At 48.1% G+C, this 15,125-nt stretch overlaps 1 protein-coding gene across 4 annotated transcripts in view; it reads left to right on the top strand.

The window, feature by feature from the left end:
• Positions 1-10,006: 10,006 nt before the first annotated feature.
• Positions 10,007-15,125, top strand: part of LOC101935723 (butyrophilin subfamily 2 member A1-like) — a 62,121-nt gene continuing 57,002 nt past the window's right edge. The window contains exon 1 of one of the 4 annotated variants that reach the window (XM_065562571.1): positions 10,007-10,351. The gene's annotated coding sequence lies outside the window, so the exon portion shown is untranslated. Of the gene's footprint in view, positions 10,352-10,417; positions 10,556-15,125 lie in introns of those variants that run through there. The other 3 variants (XM_042846665.2, XM_065562569.1, XM_065562570.1) reach the window with 3 other exon arrangements.

Below are 15,125 nucleotides of genomic sequence, written 5' to 3' on the forward strand. Positions count from 1 at the left end.
CAGGAACAGACAGACCATGTGGGGTGATCATGAGGCTGGATCTGCCAAGGACAGAAAGGAACAGGCTAAGATAAGAGAAGGGTGGGACACTGGGAGCGAGCAGAAGGGGTGGGGGGTGGCAGCAGGAGAGGGGGCGATTGAGGCAGGGTGAGAGCTTGCCCCATGAGGGGTTCTGTACTCTTATCCTGTCCCCTGTATGAGCCAGTATCTGCTGCTAGTGTTACATTGTTCAATGTTAGATGAAGTTTTCTAACTTCTCTTCCTTCTCTTTTTAAGAATGAAACTTCCCAAGAGCCAGACAGTGAATGTCTCCCTGGCCATCAAGCAACCGTTGACCTGATAAGGGAACGTTTTATGGTGCTACCCGTATTATTTATTGCTGTAAAGTCTGAAGGTTACAACAATTCCTGCCTCCAGAGACAAGGAGCCTTTCAGCACAAACTGGTGTGAAGAAAAGTTACCAAATACAGAGGTGACTCATGTCCCCCTGCCCTGATCTGCTCTCGCAGGAAACCTCTGCACCAGGGTCCCCTGCTCCCATGTGAATGGGGCTCAGAGGTCTCTGTGGCACTGCCCCCCATGCAGAGTGTGCTCCATGGATCCTATAGCAGATGGTGAGAGGAATGGATGGGCCAGAGCTGGGGACACCCATCATCCCTCCCTCAGCCTAGTGGAGATTCATTGGAAAAGGCAATATCACCTGGGGCTGTATGATATTTTCGGCACCTTCCCATTCATGGTGGGGATCCCCCTTTATGGGGATCCCCATCCCCAGGGGCAGCTGTGATTACAGGGGACTTCCTGCTAGTGCTGCTCCCTAGGTGCTGTGGTTCCCAGGGCTGGCCATGGGCACTGCCTGGGGCTTAAGGCCCCCTGACTTCCTGCTGGTCCTGTCACCGGCCAGTTTTGGGGCAAGTCTCTGGCTCTGTCTGTGGGAGAGCAGTCCCCACCCACTGACAGAGCTGTGTGAAGGGTATTCCTGTATGGAAGCCCCATGGAGACATCCTGCAGCTGCAACCCCTCCGGCAGGTGTTACCACAGCAGGGGTGTGATCCCTCCTGCTCTAGTCAGGTTCTTATAGTGCACTCATCCCTGTGCACTCTGCAACCTTATCATTTATATATTTAGTCTTTCATTAATTCTGGAAGTGTTTAAAAAAGAAAAAGATATCAACCTTATCGAAAAGTAGAATACAAATGTTCCCAGCAATAATTCGTACAAAAGATTCTAGGGAAATGCAGGAGAGATATTGAGGTATCAAACCCAGAAATATATATATAGTTTATAATTGTCACAGGTTTAAAAAAATACTGTCCATTCTAGTTAGTAATTTCATTTTAAAATCAATCAATGAAATGCATTTTATTTATAATAGATCATAATACTAAAGTCACCCAAAAAGGCATGACAAATACAAGTTTTATGAGAATTGGTGAGCAAAGATCTCATAGCTCTTCGGGGTTGGACAAAGCAGTAATTTCCCTTAAAGTAGCTTTATTCATGGGGTCTTTTTTTAAACAAAAGACATCTCTACGACACAGGTTGGCAGTCTAACATTTTTGAAAAACTGAGTACTGAAGGTTAGGGTTTTTAACGAATTTAAGCTGTGTGTACACACACACACACACATCCGACCAACAACAAAAAACAAACCTCTTCCTGCTTTCCTATCACCAGTTCTGTTACTACAGGAATGAAATCTAGACATCCCATAAAATAGCTAGTTCCACATTGTTCTTCAAACCTCAGATCAGTGAAATGCAGCTTTGCATTTGAGATACTATATGACTGTAGTACATTTTGCACTGCCTGCATCTACACTGACATCAGGAGAGGAGAAGAGGACAAGACCGTCCCTAGCATATATGATTTTTTAAAAAAAGGCGAGACACACCCACCCACTATCAATGCAACAAGAAGGGAGAACAGTAGCTGGGGCCAAGAGAGAAGATGCAATGAAATAATCCTGTACCCACAACTGATATCTGAAAAGCATCAGTCACTCTGCAGATCAAAGAAAAAAAGAGCAGCCAGTATTCAGACAGATAGGATCCTTATGATCTATATAGGAGAAGTGCACTTTCCTAGTTAACTGTAGCAATTTCCCAACAGAGTTTTCTTATGGACTTATTTATTAAGCAAAAATTAAGATTAGGAGTCTGATTTAAAATATGTAAATTTTCAGTTTTAGTTAACTGTGGAACTAGTGCAGCTACTTTTATTTTATTCCTGCCTTCATAAAAAGCTACAGAGTTATAACAGATAGTTAAAAAGACTAAAGTACCTGCTTTAATATAATTAGGACCAGGCCACCCAAGATGAAAACTACACCATGGAAGAGTCCTACAACCAGGTATTTGAGGCTAATCCCTTTATCAATGGAATCCTCAACCAAAATATGAGGAAGGAGAAGAGTACACCCTCTAACTTTAAAAAAAATCAGGAGTACTTGTGGCACCTTAGAGACTAACATCCAAAGAAGTGGGCTATAGCCCACGAAAGCTTATGCTCTAATAAATTTGTTAGTCTCTAAGGTGCCACAAGTACTCCTGTTCTTTTTGCGGATACAGACTAACACGGCTGCTACTCTGAAACCTCTAACTTTTGACAATAATTCAAGGTCAGCCAGCCACTAAGAAGACCAACACCATTCATATTCTGGTTTTGGATAAAACACCCGATCTTGCCTACATCATAGAAACCTTCCTCCCTCCAAGCCTACACCCCACTACACTCTTTAGCAATAACATTACCATTAAACAAGTTCTGAATCAGTAGTCTTTCTTCCCAATTTAGTTTTAACAAAAAAAGCTGTGATATAAGTAGCTATGGGAGATAACAGTGCAACTATTCGGTATCGGTGGGGGAAAAGTGTGCTAGTAATGTCCTGGATATACTGGTCTGTTAAGTGTTATTGCTTTTAATATGCTAATGCAAACACTGTAATAGAGTATTAATGTCCCAATGTAATGTAGCTTGTTTTAATTTACCGTAATACTAGAAGTGGTGCATGTGAAGCTCTCTTAAAAGCTGACACTACCGCAGTGATATTCCCAAGACAGCATGCGTAGGGCTGGGGGTGGGGAAGGGTAGTGCATCTAGGTATAAGTAACATCTCTCACACCAAACAGGAACTTTTTCACAGTTCATTGCAATTTGGAAGTGTGATTATTATACCTTGTCTTACAAACACCAAACACCATTACATATGCACAAGGTCAATAATTCCCCCCCCCTCCATATACAGAGTTGTGCTTCTGCATATAGTATCTATCTGAGATGAATATTGAGCACACCAGAATTGATCCAACAGAATAAACATCTGCATTAAAAATGAGAAGAAAAAATTAGAATAAAAAATTCAGGGAATCCCAGCAGCAGATAAGACAACTTGGGAAACTGCTTGGAGACTCTATGCATTCATAAACAGTGATAAGGGATTCTTTTGTTTCTGAGGGGATACGTGTAAAATGTTTCACTGAATTAAGTTTCAGGGATTATCTACACTGGCAAGTGAAAGTGCTATAACTTGCTGGCTCAGGGGTGTGAAAAATCACCCCCTCCCCAGTGCAGCAAGTTGGAGCACTTTAAAGCGCTAGTGTGGACAAGTTCATCTCCCAGTGCTCAGAGCTAATCCCCTCGTTGAGGTGGATTATCAGGAGTACAGCACTTTGAAATTTGTAGGGTAGACATAGCCTCAGTAGGTTAGATCAGACAAAGAGGAGCTGTATTGATGTGCCTGTGCCTTTAAGAACCCAGCCCTGGGAAGCCGATACTGAGAGGTGCTGTCTGTGAGAGGGGAAATAAAAAAGCCCCTCTGCCCCCCCCACCATTTTTGCAAACACTGGTGTCTCAGTCACACTGGGGTAATTGCTACCCCCTCTGCCCCGACTGTGCTGGGTTTTGCCCTTGGTCACCCTCTGCCAGCACCTCACCCCGAACTTAATTCCTGCTCCTATCCCCCCCAGCCCTGATTTTGCCCTTTAGCCCCTCTCCTAACCTTGCCTCCAGCTGCCTGATCCCCCTGACCAGTCAATTTCCACCCCCTGCTCAGACCCTGCCCCCCCCCGATTTGCCCCCTTTGCCACTTTTTAAGCCCTGTCAAAAGCAGTCAGCAGAATCCTACGGGTATAAGGGCAGGGTGAAGGGCAGTGGCTTCAGCAGCTGTACTGAGCATGCTCAGTATGCTGTAAGTAGCACACCAGAGACCAACGGGGCTGCTGCTCCTCAGCCCCCCCGCCACGCTGGGGAGCTGCGCTGCCGCCCCTTCCCCTCCCAGCAGAGCCCACCCCAGCTTAGGGAGCCTCCTCCTCCTCATCCCCGGGGAGCCCAGCAACCAGCCGACGCTGCAGCCCCGGAGCGAGCGAACTGGGCTGGGGATGCAGGAGCGCGGTGCGGAGCCCAGAGCCAGCCGGCGGCTGCACTCAAAACCCGGCTCTGGACTTTGAGTCCGGAGCCCAGTGCTGGCTGCCTGGAAAGGCGTCGCTTTTGCAAAATGTGCTGAGGGGAAGCGGCTGCTTCCCCTGCACCCCTCTAGCTACGCTACTGGAGGAGTCCTTGTGGCACCTTACAGACTAACAAATTTATTTGGGCATAAGCTTTCGTGGGTTATGACCCACTTCATCAGATGCATGGAGTGAAAAGTACAGTAGGCAGGTATAAATATACAGCACATGAAAAGATGGGCATTGCCGTACCAAGTTGGGGGGTCAGTACTAACAAGACTAATACAGTCAGGGTGGATGTGGCCCATTCCCAACAGTTGACAAGAAGGTGTGAATATCAGCAGGGGGGAAATTACTAGTTATAATGGCCCAGCCACTCCCAGCCTTTATTCAGGCCTAATTTAATGGTGTCAAGTTTGCAAATTAAGTCCAGCTCTGCAGTTTCTCATTGAAATCTGTTTTTGAAGTTTTTTTTGTTGAAGAATGGCTACTTTTAGGTCTGTTAGGGAGTGTCCAGGGAAATTGAAGTGTTCTCCTACTGGTTTTGAATGTTACAATTTTTGATGTCTGATTTGTGTCCATTTATTCTTTTGCGAAGAGACTGTCCGGTTTGGCCAATGTACATGGCAGAGGGGCATTGCTGGCACATGATGGCATATATCATGTTGGTAGATGTGCAGATGAATGAGCCCCTGATGGTGTGGCTGATGTGGTTAGGTCCTATGATGGTATCCCTTGAATAGATATGTGGGCAGAGTTGGCAACGGGGTTTGTTGCAGAGATAGGTTCCTGGTTTAGTGTTTCTGTTGTTTGGAGTGTAGTTGCTGGTGAGTATTTGCTTCAGGTTGGGGGGCTGCCTGTAAGCGACGACTGGCCTATCTCCCAAGGTCTGTGAGAGTGAGGGATCATCCTCCAGGATAGGTTGTAGATCCTTGATGATGCACTGGAGAGGTTTTAGTTGGGGGCCGTAGGTCATGGCCAGTGGTGTTCTGTTACTTTCTTTGTTGGGCCTGTCTTGTAGGCGGTAACTCCTGGGTACCCGTCTGGCTCTGTCAATCTGTTTCTTCACTTCCCCGGGTGGGTATTGTAGTTTTAAGAATGCTTGATAAAGATCCTGTAGGTATTTGTCTCTGTCTGAGGGATTGAACTGTATTAGCCTTGTTAGCACTGACCCCCCCACTTGGTAAGGCAACTGCCATCTTTTCATGTGCTGTATATTTATACCTGCTACTGTACTTTTCACTCCATGCATCTGGTGAAGTGGGTTATATCCCACAAAAGCTTATGCCCAAATAAATTTGTTAGTCTCTAATGTGCCACAAGGACTCCTTGGTCTTTTTGGACAGGGAGAGTGGCTGACTCAGATCCCTAGAGGGGACCTGCTCAGGGGGTCTCAGCCTGTGCAGCTGCATGAAGGGAACTGGCCACAGACTCTGCTAAATCGTTTTATTTAATTGCACCAGGAAATCTATGAATGAAACTGACACTGTGGAGAGGGTTTTGTCTGATTATCTTGGGCAGCTGCTGAGCTCCTGCCAGGCTGCCGGCCCTTGTCACACTCCTCACAACCAGACCTGTGTCAGGGTTTCTCTCTAGTGCAGCAGGAAGCCTGGGCAGGTGGGTGTTACATAAACATTATTTCCTTAATTACACCTGGAGCCAGTGAATTCCTCAATTCTCAGGCTGCAGAATTCACCTCTTGCTGCAGAAATGGGCTCCAGAATCTCCATCTGCATCTTCAATAATCATGGGTGGGATTTTCAAAGCCCCACAGAAGATTTGGATGCCCAGCTCCCATTTGAAATTAATGGGATTTGGGCACCCAATTCATTTACTCATCGACTTCAAGGGCAGAAGGGACCATTGTGATCATCTAGTCTGACCTCCTGCACATCACAGGCTACAGAACCTCACCCACCCACTCCTGTAATAGACCCATAGCTGCTGCCTGAGTTACTGAAGTTCTCAAGTCATGATTTAAAGACTTTTAAGCAATAACCTTGAGAATGTGAACAGGCTCTGAGAGGAGTGAACTGCCCCAGACATCTGAGCTAAGGTCCCTGTGACGCCATCCCATATGGCTTTATGGAAATATGCTCAGAATGTGTTTTATGCTACATATGCCATGTAACATATCTCAAAGGTTATGATCTACTGAATGTGTTAATCCTATTTGCATGCATGTATCATTTTTGTATTCGACGTTATGAATGTTATGAATGTTGGCTGTGTTCTGGCTTGCTTTCTAAATAACCTTAGTAGAGCATTTGGTCAGTTCCTGGAGAAAGGAATGTTGAAATTAAGTACCTAATCAAGAAACACTTAAAGGACAATGAATCTTGGAATGCTCCAATCCACATAAGAAGTCTACTTGAGGACTTTCAAGGTAGCATGTGAACAATGGATGCTACCTGTAAAAATTGTGAGTCATGCATGGACATGTGACTTGCCCAAGTGACTCCTAAACTCCATCTTGGAGCTGGACTTTGCATAGGGGTGAGGAGGGGGTCTCCACCCACAAGAGAAAGTCTATTTAAACTCCTGGGAGACCCCTCCATAGTGGTCTTGAGCTGACTAACGAGAGAGCCTCTCCAACCCCCAGGATACTTGGGAGGTGGTGGAGTCTCCTTCCTTGGAGGTTTTTAAGGCCCGGCTTGACAAAGCCCTGGCTGGGATGATTTAGTTGGGAATTGGTCCTGCTTTGAGCAGGGGATTGGACTAGATGACCTCTTGAGGTCCCTTCCAACCCTGATATTCTATGATTCTATGAAACTGGAACAAAGGGCAGTGACTGCAAGGGGTGTGAGTGATTGCTGGACCCAGGCTAAAAGGAGATTAGTCTGTAAAAAGGGGCATTCTGTAACTGGTGAGGATCTTATCTGTATTCAGTTTGATTAGACATAGATTTGTGCATTTTATTTTATTTTGCTTGGTGACTTACTTGGTTCTGTCTGTAACTACTTGGAACCACTTAAATCCTACTTTCTGTATTTAATAAAGTCACTTTTACTTATTAATTAACTCAGAGTATGTATTAATACCTGGGGGAGCAAACAACTGTGCATATCTCTCTATCAGTGTTATAGAGGGTGAACAATTTATGAGTTTACCCTGTATAAGCTTTATAGAGGGGGTAGGGGGGTGGCTACCCCGCTCCTGCCCTGAGGGGTTTAAAATAGCCCTGGAGGAGAGCTGCAGCTCTAAAAGCTGGGCTGATTGGGGAAGCAGCCGCAGCTGGGCCACGCGCCAATCAGGCTACAGCTGGCCTGTATAAAAAGGCTGGGAGCCAGAGGCCAAACAGAGTCTCTCTCTGCTTTAGAGAGAGAGAAGGGCCTGGCTGCAGGGAGCTAGATACAGGGTACTTGCATGGAGCAGGGCTGGGGAGCTCCAGGCTGTGGTCTAGGAGAAGGCCAACAGGTACTGGGGGTTGCAGAGGGCAGCCCAGGGCTAGGCCAAGGCAGCAGGTCCAAACCCAACCTTGCCAATGATGAGTGGCCTATACTGCAGTCTGCCCCAGGGAGTGGGGGCTAGTTGGTGACTAGCAGTGGCCTTATCCTGAGGTGAGGTGGGGATAGTGGGTGGGGGTTCCCCAGGGAGGGGAGACCCAGATCTGAGGGGTTACTGCTAGGGGGCAGCACCCTGGGTCCTGGGAGGGACTTGGGGCCAGAGGACAGGCAGATCACTGGCCTGCAGAGGGTGCTCCAGGAGCTGAAATGAGCTAATTCCCTGAGAGACCAGCAGGAGCTGCTGCTGGGTGAGTCTGATCCTCTACACAGGGTAAAATGAATTTATTTGGGTTTAGACCCCATTGGAAGTTGGGCATCTGAGTGTTAAAGACAGGAACACTTCTGTTAGATGCTTTCAGGTAAACCTGCAGCTTTGGGGCAAGTAATTCCAACCCTGGGTCTGTGTTGGAGCAGACGGGAGTGTCTGGCTCAGCAAGACAGGGTGCTGGAGTCCTGAGCTGGCAGGGATAGAAGTAGTCTTGGCACATCAGGTGGCAGCTCCCAAGGGGGGTTCTGTGATCCAACCTGTCACAGTCCCATGGAGGGGAGAGAAAAGAACAGCAGAGAGAGAAAATGCAGCTTCTGTCTGGGGGTCTGACTCTGACTTACAGCTGCAGAATCACAGCACACGGTCTGGTCAGCCACTGCGAGGATGGAGCAAACTTGTACCAGCATCCAGCTGTTTAGGTCATTGCTTTTAGTGCCTCTTTTTGGCCACAGGCTTACAGCTATTTTACAAAATATGCAGAAGGCAAAAGGAGAGGGACTGGACGGAATAAAAATAAGGTAGAGAAGGAAAAGGACACACAGAGGTAGGTAGGGGTGTGTGTGAGTGAAAGTCTCTTATCCCAGGGATGTAGCCAGAGTTGGTGGAGGTGGTGATGTCACGGGGGACCCTCCCTGGCTCGGTCTGATCAGTGCATCTCCCTGGATCGGGGCTATGAAGGCCCAACAGTGTAATGGTGGATTCTGAGGTCCCAAGAGACTGTGGGGGTGGCAGCCATGATGGTGAAGCTCGTTCTTTCCGGCCCACCTGGCTCCCAGTCAGCCAGCATCAGCTAATTTCCCCCCCACCCAGGTTCTCTTTTAGAAGTCCCCAAGGGGATTGGTGGGTGGAATAACACGTCCTCTCATTATTTTGTTCACCAGCTAGGCCTAAATTCAGACACATCCATTGTGCTTCATTGATTTCCCATCCCACCCTCCTCATGTTTACCAGGCATGATCTGATAACAGTTCTGGAGTTAAACCAGGAGTCTGTCTGTGGGGATTGATTCAGTCAGCCTCTCTCCCACCAGAGCCGGCGCTCGGCGTAAGCAGACTAAGCAGTTGCTTAGAGCCCTGAGCAGTTCAGGGGGCCTGATTTTTGGAAATAATGCAGTTAGAATTCACAGGGGTGGGTAAAGGCCACCCTGCCCCTCCCTCACACACTGTCTCTCTTAGGGCCCCCAATGGGGTATCACTGGCTCTGTTTGCAGCTTTTCCTATCAGCATTTATTGCTATTGTGATATTTTATCAACTTTCTCTCACTTCTCACATTGGGTAGATGTATGGCCCAATTATCACAACATTCCCCAGTGAGGGAATTCAGCATTTTCCAAGATCCCACAGAATTCAGGAGGTTTGTTATGCTCAGCCAGGCACTATCTTATTTTTTGTCTCCCTGCCCTGCTGGGACTTGTTTCTAGGGCAAGAGCAGAGCAGCCAGGGCCCAGGAAAGAGGATCTGGGCCAGGCTGTCTGAATAACACTGCAGGAGTGGAGGCCCAGGGAGTAGGGCTGGCCCACTGGAGAGCATAGAGCAAAACCCTGTCCCCCAAATCATCACTGGTTAATGTTACATCAGGGAACTGGAATGAATTAACATGGCCACTGAGTCTAGGGGCTGCTGCAGCAGGATTTGGTCCCATTCTTTACACAGGGCTGAAGTAATTACAGAGATTCGTAGAGCAGGGGACAAACAGCCTGCAGAACTGGCCGTCACCAGGCAACTTGGAGAGCTGAGGCTGCTGGCACCGAAGCTGCCCTCTCCCTAACCCTGTGGGTGTGTCAGAGGAATTTGATCTTTGTGCCATAACCATCCTGTGGGGCGGATCCAGTCACAGTCATGTTCCAGCCTCGATCCTTCTTTCACTTTTGAAGCTGATGGATGTGCCAAGAGAGGACGGGGCTTCCATTCAATATAAAATGCATTAACTGAATGAAAAGCTCAGGGGCAGGCTGGAGTTAACCCCTGCGGCTCCCTGACCCCTCCGGCGGGATGGATTTTACAGCCGGGGAAAGGGAACCAGCCACTTGGAGCAGGAGCTCTGCCTAGAGAATGGCTCTGGGTGCTAGCGAAGCTGGGAGCCCCGTAGAGAGACTGGAACGGCTCAGAAACGACTCCACAGGACACCGCAGGTAGGGGGTCACTCACTGCAACCCCAGCTGAACTGCTCCCCTGGATAGTTCCAGGATGATTAGTCAGACAAGCTGCTGCTATCAACAGGCCTCGTTTATGGGATTTGGGGGATAAACTGTCACTTTCCTACTGGGAACGCAGCTGTGGCTGTAGAAATACCCACACAGATTCAGAGACCTGCCCAGTCCCTTCTCCACTGCCAGGTTTGCATTTGTTTGCTGTTTGCTCTATTTACTGACAGGGGTAGGAACCGATCACCGGTGTAATGTTCCCGTGGGGCACTGTTGGGAGTGTGTGGGTGTTTCCATCATCAGCTCACTGCCGTGAGGCTCCAGAGCAAGAGGGTGAAAGATGGAAGGGAAACACCTGGGGCCAGATTGCTGCACCACTTGCACCCAAAGGGGAGATTTTTCTAAAGCTCCTAAGGGATTTGGGAGCATAATCCCATTCCCTGTTGACCCTAACTCCTCTGTGTTTGTAAAAATCTCCCCCTCCGAGTGTCAATTGCACTTGTCTGTGCCCACGAGGTCCTTGGCATCCTGGGGGCCCCTCACCCCCAGGGAGGCAGGTGAGGCTGCTGCTGCCCTTAGGGGGGTTTCTGGCAGGGTGGGGGCAGCTTTACCTCTCACAGGTGCTCTATCAGCAGCTGCCACCGAATGCAGGTGCCCAGTGAGTGACACACACTGTGACCCACCAACCCTGCTCTCACCTACTTTCTCCCCAGTGTGGTTGCTCATTGGGTCGTGCCAGCCCCTGCAGCCATCCTGGCCTAAGGCAGGTTACAGCCACTTCACTACAGTCCAGACCCAGCCAGAGCTTCCATTGGTGTAACATGGTGTGAGCCCCATGTGGAAGCCTACTGCCCTTTACAGCAACTCAGCCTCTTGCAGGTGCTGGGGGCCAGAGAGGCCTAGGGCCACATTTCCAAAAGAGCTCAGCTCTGAACTGCCCCCTGTGTGACAGGGCAGGTTTCTGGGGCTCTGAGCAGTCGCAGTTGGGTGGGCAGGTGGTGACACAACCCTTTACAGTCTGGATTGCACCCCGAAATATCACAGACACTGCAGAAACAGGTCACCAAAAATGATTTAGGGGCTGGAGCAAATGCCCCACAGTAGGAGACTGAAGGAGATCAATCTGGTCATTTTAGCAAAGAGAAGATTGAGAAGTGACTTTCTGTCATGGATTCCCAAGGGCTAATCTATGCTCTGGCCTTCAGCCAGTTCCTTGGGAGTGACCTTTTATTGTGCTAGACCCCACAATCCACACAATTCCACATTACTATGAGGAGGACCAGTGCTAACGAGGTCAATTCGATCAGGGTGGATGTGGTCCACTCCCAACCGTTGATGAAAAGGTGAGAATACCAAAAGAGGGAAAATTTCTTCTTGTAGTGAGCCAGCCACTCCCAGTCTCTATTCAGACCCAGTTTGATAGTGCATATGAACTCCAGCTCTGCAGTTTCACGCTGAAGTCTGTTTTTGAAGTTTTTTTTGTTTTTTTTTTTTTTTTTGCTGAAGTATGGCAACTTTCAAGTCTGTTACTGAGTGTCCAGGAAGATTGAAGTGCTCTCCAACAGGTTTTTGAATGTTACCATTCTTGATTTCTGATTTGTGTCCATTTATTCTTTTGCATAGAGACAGTCCAGTTTGGCCAATGTACATGGCAGAGGGGCATTGCTGGCACATGCCATCTATCACATTAGTAGATGTGCAGGTGAACAAGCCCCTGATGATGTGGCTGATGTGGTTAGGACCTATGATGCTGTCACTTGAATAGATGTGCGGACAGAGTTGGCAATGGGGTTTGTTGCAGGGATTGGTTCCTGGTTTAGTGTTTCTGTTGTGTGGTGTGTAGTTGCTGGTGAGTATTTGCTTCAGGTTGGGGGGCTGTCTGTAAGCGAGGACTGGTCTGCCACCCAAGGTCTGTGAGTGAGGGATTATCTTTCAGGATAGGTTGTATATCCTTGATGATGTGCTGGAGAGACTTTAGCTGGGGGCTGTAGGTGATGGCCAGTGGTGCTGTTACTTTCCTTGTAGGGCCTTGTCCTGTAGTAGGTGACTTCTGGATACCCATCTGGCTCTGTCAGTCTGTTTCTTCACTTCCCCTGGTGGGTATTGTAGTTTTAAGAATGCTTGATAAAGATCCTGTAGGTGTTTGTCTCTGTCTGAGGGATTGGAGCAAATTTGGTTGTACCTTAGGGCTTGGCTATAGAAAATGGATCATGTGATGTGTTCTGGATGCATGTAGGTAAGTATAGCGGTCAGTAGGTTTCCGGTACAGGGTGGTGTTTATGTGACCATTTGCACTGTAGTATCCAGGAAACGAATCTCTTGTGTGGACTGGTCCATGCTGAGGTTGATGTTGGGGTGGAAATTGTTTAAGTTCCAGTGGAATTCTTCAAGGACCTCTGTGACGGGGCAGTCCTGCCCCGCACTAGACCCAGTGATGTCAGACCAGTAGGTCTGATGGAGGAAGTCCGGCCCCGTGCACACTGGGCATGCTCCAAGTGCTCAGGGAGTATAAAGGGAGGGAATTCAGCTCAATCTGGGCTGGCGGCCGCAGAGGAAGGACCTTTTGCCGGCCCAGATAGGCCCCGAGGGGGCAACAGGGTTCGTTGCCCGGTGTGCTTCGCATCAATGAACACACCAGGGGTGGAGAAGCAAACCAAATTTATTCAAGAGCTCTGAATAGGCATTAGGAGACCAGCATGTCTCAAATCAAGCGCAGCACATACAAGCAAGTTTCCCTTTTATATTTCAAGCTGTTTGTGTGTGTGTGTGTGTGTGTGTAAGCCTTTGTTCTGTTACTCCCTCTTACCCCTCCCTCCTCGAGCAGTTACAGCAGACATACATTGTGGCTTATTAGAACAGTTCCCATTCGTCTGCTTATCTTCGGCTTTCGCAGGCTAAGACGTAGAGGCTTCTCCCTCCCCTTTCCCCCGTCCTTATCTTTACTGTGTTTGTGAGCAAAACTGCAGCTGTCTGCTAGAAAAGCTGACCATTACATTTCTGCTACAGCATGTAGTTAGCATGGAGGTAGGTGACAGTTCACAAGATGGAGTTACTGTGACTCACTTAGACCCAGAGCAGGAGAGCTTCATCGGCACTTATGACCTTCCACTCCCCTGAGTTACCTGGTAGCTATGCCTAGTGACACCAACAATCCCTCCTTTGAGAACACTCAACAAACCTTTGGCAGAGTTTTCTCATACTCTAAAGACAAAATGCGATTAAGCTCCATGCAATTGGGATCATCAATGGGAGAATATAAAGGAACCTCTGGGGAATGGGAGGTACAAATCTTACGTATGAGCACTTTACAGCAAGCGAGCAAAAGGAAAAGGACAAAACATATCACAACACTTGTGACCAAGATGCGAACAATGCTTACCCCTAGTCCCCTTAGACCAGGTAACCAACCCCAAAGGGAATCAAAAATAGTGGGTTCCCCTTCCTGGGCCTTCCACTGGTTCAAGGCCTGTTTGGCTGACAAGATATGCTTGTTAATATCCTGTGAAAACTCTGGGACATAGGTACATCATTCTTCTCCAATCAGGGCACAGACCCCGCCCCGTGAGGCTAACACATAATCTAGGGCCTGGTGGTTTTGCAGTGCCAGCAGTCGAAGCTGGTACAGCTCAGAGCTTATGCTTTTCTCTATGGCCAGGGTATCATTGGCAAACTGAGTGAGAAATTTAGACAGTCTTCTGTAGAGTTGGGCTAGCCGTCCCACCCCATAGGTAGGGAGAAATATCATCCCAAACCTGTCTCCTTCTCCGATGGGTTCAATGGTAGCTCTCAAGGACCGATAGTACCTAGGGCGACCTGAGGGAGCCTGGGTGAGAACACGGAGGGGAGGAGTGAGATAGCCTTTGTAACAGCTACCATGCCAACCATTAGGAAGCCATTTGTAGGCACTATTACCACAAACCCAGAATGCTTCACCATAACTAGCCTTTCCATTGTTACCTTGTAGGTCTCGTAGGGTGGCTTGTGGGGAAAGGGCAAAAAATGCAGTGCCGGCTTGCCAACCAGGTATGATTACTTGTACTGGCTTGCTGATAACATATGAGACCAGTTGGTGGAGAGCGTAAACAAATAGGCTGGGGCTTAAGAGTGCTACTATAGTGGGAATTCCAAGAGCCATTGTGTGTGCCATAAGGAGCTTCCGCAGTACAGTTAGATCGCAAACTCAAATTGTCAGAGGTGCTACTGCTGGTAACCATCCACCTTTGACAAAAGTCTGACCAATTTTGGGGAACTACTCTTTAGGGCAATCCAGCCGAATGGTGGGGAGTCTGGGCACATATCCAACAGTGGGAGAGATTAAACTCACGGGCAAAGGCAATTTGCAGGGCCTCATAGGTATTGGTAGCCATATCTGCAGGGATGGCTCCCGATCCTGCATGCGATGTGGGTGAAACAGTAGGTAACAGAAGGAGTGCTTCTGTGACAAAAAGGAATATTGTGAGAGACCCTAAACCTAAACCCATATCGTAATTACAACAACCCAGATGCCCAGAAGATAAGAATTATTGACACCAAACAAATCAAAAAATAAAAGGACCAGGACCATAGTCTAGGTCGGCCTTCTGTGAATAGATAGAACCAATGCTCAGGGTTCTCGCAGGGAGTGTGCTGTGGCTGTTCAGAGAAATCACCAGGCATTCAAAGTGACCCTTACTGTCTTTTGAATAACAGCTTAAATCCCAAATCATCGCTGGCAGTCTTCTCTGCAGGCTTGACAGTCCACTGTTCAGGAGTGGTTACTGCT

This window comes from Chrysemys picta, chromosome 12 (genome assembly GCF_011386835.1).
Source record: "Chrysemys picta bellii isolate R12L10 chromosome 12, ASM1138683v2, whole genome shotgun sequence".
NCBI lineage: Eukaryota > Metazoa > Chordata > Testudines > Emydidae > Chrysemys > Chrysemys picta.